We start from the raw sequence: 6,830 nt of genomic DNA, 5'->3' as shown, positions 1-6,830 counted from the left end.
GTCATTCATTTTCTAGTTTAGCGATCTCCAATTTGTCCAGGTCTTCTTTTGTCCAATCTATCATGCTAGCTGTGTATCGGATCATTGGTGCAGTCGAAGAGTTCATTGCTCTAATTGTGTTTAATCCATTTAGTTTTGTTTTCAGAATATTTCTAACTCTTTTGATGTCTTCTGGTGCTGCCTGTTGTTTAACTTTCGAGTGGACAATATCATTGGCTTCTAATATTCCTAGGTATTTATAGCGTTCGTCAGCCAGCTGTTAAAGTCGAACTTAAGTCTCTCTCTCTCTCTCTCTCTCTCTCTCTCTCTCTCTCTCTCTCTCTCTCTCACACACACACACACACACACACACACACACACACACACACACACACACACACACACACACACACACACACACACTTGTCTGCAAGTTTTCGGATATTACGATAATTTATTGTATTTTGGGAAAATAATTTATTGTAGTATTTTGGAAAAATCTTTGAATGTGCGAGTAGCATTAACGATATATATTTTAGCAAAGTTAAAAATGCATTAGAAACATTTTAATATCATACTCATATCGATATATTAGAACAGAAATTCTTATTGTTCTTTAGAAGAGATTCCTAGCGAAAATTGAGGCTACAATTTAGCATTGAACGCGATAAATCCACCAACACCAAATTGAAACAATGCACTTAGATTCGAATGTTAAAAATTAGATTCGAATGTTAAAATTGCAGCACAGTATACAAATATACTCTGGATATTTGTATACTGTGCTGCAATGATCAGTGGAAGCTACCTGTATGATGATTATACTTATATTTATATCGTAGTTTTGTATATAAATACAATATATACATTGTATATGCATTGTTATAAATAACTAAATAAATAGATAAATAAAACATAGGATTAAAATAAGCCTTAGTTGTTCATTGCAATGAAACTATTCTTCAAATCAATGCATTGGGGTTTGGGGGGAGGGGGGGGGAATGTAGGTTAATCGAATTATGTAAACTTAATTCTGACGTACCCCATCCCAATAGTTTCACCCTCCTCCTTTAGCATTCACAGCATTTACCAACTCCTAAACATCATGATTTTACACTTTGTTATGTTCTGAATGGCAAGTTCTGCGTAACAAGAGCAAAACGTCAACCCACAGCTCGCGTGATTAGTTACGAAACTTGTTGTGGCGACCTTGGCATGCTTTTCTAGGCTAAGCTAGTTGACCGGTGACCACAGGTCACTTTTTAGAGGTCTGCAATAGATTTTAATGAGGTCATTTAACACCCGATTCGAAATAAATAAATTGTAAATTGCAAATCAATATTACAATCTAACGTTAAATGCCTATTTTTATTGCAGGTTCAAAAATTTGTTTTAATTTTTTAAAGAATTCCCACATTCGGTAACATTGCATGGAAAGAATATGTTGAAAATAACGATTTTTTAAAATATTTTTTAATCTTATGAAATCTGAAAACTTATATCATAATATTGTCAAAAATATGAAGAATACAATATGGAAGATTTGGCTACACCACACTGAGAAGTATGGGAAAAAAATACATTGAATACTTAATACTAACTACAATATTACGTGGGCAATCATTTCCACATGGTCTGTTTTCTTGAACTTGTCTTCGTGTCACTTTTTTTTCTTTCTATGTTCCAATAGATATAAGATTGGATTACTCCCATACCAGTCTGGTTTTCATATTTCAACATGCAGCTGTGGTGGCTCGTGGCTTGAAATCGTGGGAGTGTTGCAACTTTCGAAACATACATACACACTATAAGTACAGTGTATATGTTTGGATAAAATATCCAAATTATGGTAAAAATTTTAAAAAAAATAATAAACATGAAAAAATATTCTTTATCATCGATAAAACTATACAGTTTAGTATATTTCAAAATTACTTAAAAATAAAATCCATTCCTTTAATTGTAATTAAAGGAATGGATTCACAATTTTTGGACATTACAATTAAAGGATTTAATTCTAATGCCCAAATATTTAAAGAGACGGAATAAACAGGATAAGCACGACGAACACTCTACTACTGGCGCAAACTGCATATAAACAACAGTGGAACTGCACGACGGACAGTGCCCATTTATTAGCGTAATGCGGCACTGTCCGTCGTGCTAGCTCCCATCTCACTATGTTAATAGCTCCCCGTAATAGCTCCCATCTCACTATGACGTGCATATGCTTGTGCGCGTAGCAACATGACACTGGTAAACACAGTGCTGCTAGCGTCCTTCGGCCTCCTAAGTGCTACAAGACGGATTTTTATTATTTTTTATACAAAATAAGAGAATTGTATAGGATTGTTGATGATAAAATTAAATATTACAAGCAAATATAAATAAATTAATAAATATATTTATATATCGAGAAAAATTGGGGTGCAGCAAGTCCGCAGTGCCAATGCACGAGCCGCCCCTGCTATGCAATCAAGAAGATAAATTTAGACTGGTAACAGTACATTTACTAAAATATGTGTTCTTCCTCAGAGTAGTGGATAGGCACTTTTTAAAGCAGCAAAAGTCATCATCAAAGCAGCAGAAAGAAGCATCATCACACTCAAAGTCCATGAGAGGAATTGTAACCGTGATATTAAACTCAACAGATTAAAACAAAATAACGGAAGAGTTACAAAGTGACAGATCAACCTATAAAATTTTAAAATGAAATCCAAGAGGTTCCCTTAAGAAAAAACTTCGATATCTGTTAAAGATTGACATGAGAAGGAAATCCAAATCCACAGTCTGAAAAACTGATTAGGCTAATGCTCTAATAATAATAATTTAAAAAAGCAGAAGCAGCAGCTGCGCTGTTATACTAGCTAATCACCACTGTAGCCACATGCCTACATACCACGAAATTCGCCACCCGCGTATAGACTTATGTATATTCACACGATTATCTTCTCATTCATTCAGAAAATATTACAAAATTAGTGGTAATATTTGCAACGAAATGATTTATGAATATATTAAACAACAAATATCCTACAACAACACTTGTAGTCAATTTTGTATTCATCTCCCTAGTGCTCATCAACACCTGTTCAGTGCGATGCATTATGGTCAATAGGCTCTTATGTGGAATGCTAATTTAATTACGTACTTATTACTTATATTGAGTTACAATGAAAATTTAATTACTTAGTTATATCATCCTAGTTAATCAATTAATTAGGATGACATAATCTAAGTAATTAAATTTTTTAAGCTTCATGCATTCATATATTCAAGGTCTTCAGTACAGCATTTGATCAAAGACTTGAGTTCTGAGAAAAAATAGAACAGTGAACAGGTGGAATTAATGCAGAATCGCATTTAGAAAGCGATATTAGAAGGAATCAGACGTTGTTAGATTCAGGAATGTGCGTGTGGAGTTAATAAAGTGGTATTGTCACTTAAACAGAATGGGACAGGAAAGGTCGCATAATAAGTGGTTGATGCTATTTTCCTAGGGGAAAAACTCAGAGGAACACGAAGATCTTGGCATATTGATGCAATTATAAGTGTCTTAAAAGGCCAAATTATAAGATCTGGTAGCATTGGAGTCATCGCAGATATGCGATGGTATCTTCTACACCTTTTGAGACTACGTATCAGGAGTTTGGTAATGATAATGATGATGACTAGGCATTGGATTCCTAGTTTCACTCAAAAATATACACTGGAAATCTAATGCTTAGTCAATGTCTTCTCAAAATATTAACGATGGTTAATTATTTAATCGAGACGGTGAAAGCGTTAGTAAAAGCTTGTGGGACTTCGAAAACATAATATCCTACGATATATAGATGCATTTGGAGTAATTGGAGAGTGTCATGCTTTAAATTTTCAACTTATTCTATTTAAGACGCATGTTTTTAATAAATGGAAGAAAACTATTTTACTGGGATTTAAGTGATTAAAAATATGACAAGTCAAACAAATCATTGTTTTTGTAGTTAACGTGGCTTTCTTAGGATGGCAGACATATTGCTACAAAACAGAAATATTATCTTTCAGTGTTGAAGCACATACACTTCTTGTATTTTAGTGTTTTTTTTTTTAAATATGTAAGAGTGGATGATCCAATGAAGTAACAACGTTTTTTGCCTCTACCCTCAGTGTCCTTTTAATGAATGCCCGACGACCTTAGGGAAAACTCCTGCACAGTTTTCCCTAAGGTTTTATTGGCTCTATTAAACCCTTGTCACACGGCTTTGAGCTATGTTTCGACAACTGGTCAGTAGTCATTACATTATCTTTTTCTTTCTTCCACTTCCCGGGTCAACATGTATACTTATTTTCTCAGTAATATCTTTTTTTTAGTAAGATGAGCTACTTTATTATGATTGTCAGTAATCTTTTTATCTTGTTGCTGGAGAACATTTCCATATAAATGATTTTATTCTCAGAAGCGCAGTTCTTCTAGATTGTGAACTGGAGCTGGAAGTCCTATCAGATATGCAAATCATAGTTTAAGTCGTTAGTTCCTTTGTTCATTGAAATGTGTCATTCTTACACAATGAGCATTTTCTCTTATGGAAAGCCCAACATTGTAACTATGCATTTGGACATCTAGGACAAAATATTAATTAAATATTCCCCTTCGGTCTTTTTGCTTCAGGGAAAGGAATAATTTTCAAAAAAAACATTAATGCATAAAACAATAATAATCGATTTATGTTCATTTTTCTGTCTATTTACCGTATTTGAATAAATTGTTTTCTCTTTTACATTTGCTGTGCCCTGGGCGAAAGTCCCCTTCGTCCCAATTACGGCATCTGTGAATCTGTGATGAATGTTGGAATTGCCATTACGAATGCAATTAGTGATACAACAAACCAGAACTTTTGGGTCTTTAGCATAATACATTGTCTCGGCTGTGCAACAAAAGTACTGGTGAAGTATACAGTGTATAAAAATATTACCGAGCAAATGTCAAACACAATAGTTAATTATCTAAAATAAAAATTAAAAAATACATTTTGTAAAATGAATAAATTTTTATTTTAAATTTATTTCGTTTACTTTTAAATGTAATAATTAAATTTAAATAAATGTAAATTTAATTTTGATAATAAAATAATTAAATCAAAGTATTATTATTATTATTATTATTGTTATTATTATTACTATTAGCCACATTTGGGTAACGCAAGCACATATTTTTAAAGAATTATGTTGGATAACTTATCATAAACATTGAACATCATATTAGTCCTTAATACGAGTATAACGACTACAATGTAAGTCCCTTCTTTGAAATAAGAATGGAACTGAGGTAAGCTAAGAGTACAGCTTTATAATGAATACTGTATTTTATTATAATTGCGGCATTGAACACTCCACATCAATCATTTGGTTGATCTTCTTGTTAAGACAAGAACAAAGACGTGACGACACGTATCTTTCTTTGGAGTCTTTGTTCAATTTCTTTTAAAAGGCATACGTATTTTCGATATTTTTGTATCCATAATCGTTGTCAACTTTATTTTAGTGTTCAATACTTCATATTATCAAAATGACAGGTTTATTTGAGAGATTAATCATTGTTCGGTTTCTCAACTTCGTCTAGTCTCTCAGTCCATAATGACATTAATTAGTTTCTGATTTCATGGAACCCTATTACGTTTCACTGAGTAAAATTGAATTTATATATGAAATAAGGAAACGTTGTTTAGTTCCAATCCTTGTGTATTGAATGCATGTCTAAACTATGTATTCTGTTGCTGTTGATATGCGGGTAAGTCCATATTTGTCCAATTCACAATCAATGATTTAGCTGATAATTCTCTAGTCTGATCAGTAAACATAAATATTCCTTTTATTTTTCTTTTAATTAAAGGAAGTTCTTTTGGAACTGTTAGGTAAAACCTAATAAACTAAATGTATAAAATATCGCATCTAATGAAATTACCGACTTTTGACCTTTGTAATCGTTATGAAATTTTTTTCCTGTCTTACAGCATGCAAATAATAGAAAACAGAGTTTATTTTATTTAAATTAATTAAAAATTAAAATAAAGCTTTAATTTTTATATAAATTCATAGAGGATGTATAATGTGTTCTTCCGAAATTATCACTAACATATAATTAATTAGTAGATACATAATAATTTCTCACAGACTTCTAAAAAGTGCGAAGTAGGTTCAGAATTTGCAAACATACGTGTTGTCAAAAAATAAAAAAGTATGTAAAGTCTGGTCTGCTCACGTACTCTACTTTTCTACTTTGATATTTGTGTGAAATTACATCTGGAATTTAGTTTATTTTTCATACTATTTTGCGCCTTTTGTTGTTTATAAGTCGTAGAATAACACAATTCTATAGTATATATATAATAATCATTGTATTAGACTCATAAGCCTGATGCTTATTTTCGATATCTAAATATCAGTATCAGATGTCTAAATCATTTACCTTTCTGCAAAGACTACGATTTCTTTGGGAAATTGCCCCATAAATTACCAAAAGCGTGATACAAGATTGCTGGATACATAGCGTCCATACCATTCAGAAGTTTTCTGGAATGCAGTGGATCGCTTTTGCTAAGGTGTTCTTTCTGTGTCATCCCACAGTTAGGGAAGAACAAGACGAACTTTTTTGTGTGTGTGATTCAGCGAGAAGGCCAAGGAAAAATGGTTAACTACCCAAACGCTAGGTAACACGGCTAAAATATATCAAAAATATAATCTTCGTCCATGTTATCACAAGAGAATCGAGATATTATATTTAATCCAGTCGACAATCAGAATCCTGGTAATTATTGACATATATACACGTCAAGGCCTGTTCTGTGGTTAAATCACCCTCACTCCTAGAA

The sequence above is a fragment of the Typopeltis vanoorti genome, chromosome 24 (assembly GCF_054136105.1).
Source record: "Typopeltis vanoorti isolate ZY-2024b chromosome 24, IOZ_Tvanoo_1.0, whole genome shotgun sequence".
Classification (NCBI taxonomy): Eukaryota; Metazoa; Arthropoda; class Arachnida; order Uropygi; family Thelyphonidae; genus Typopeltis; species Typopeltis vanoorti.
The sequence above is the reverse complement of the archived record's forward strand: the minus strand, read 5'-3'. Positions refer to the sequence as shown.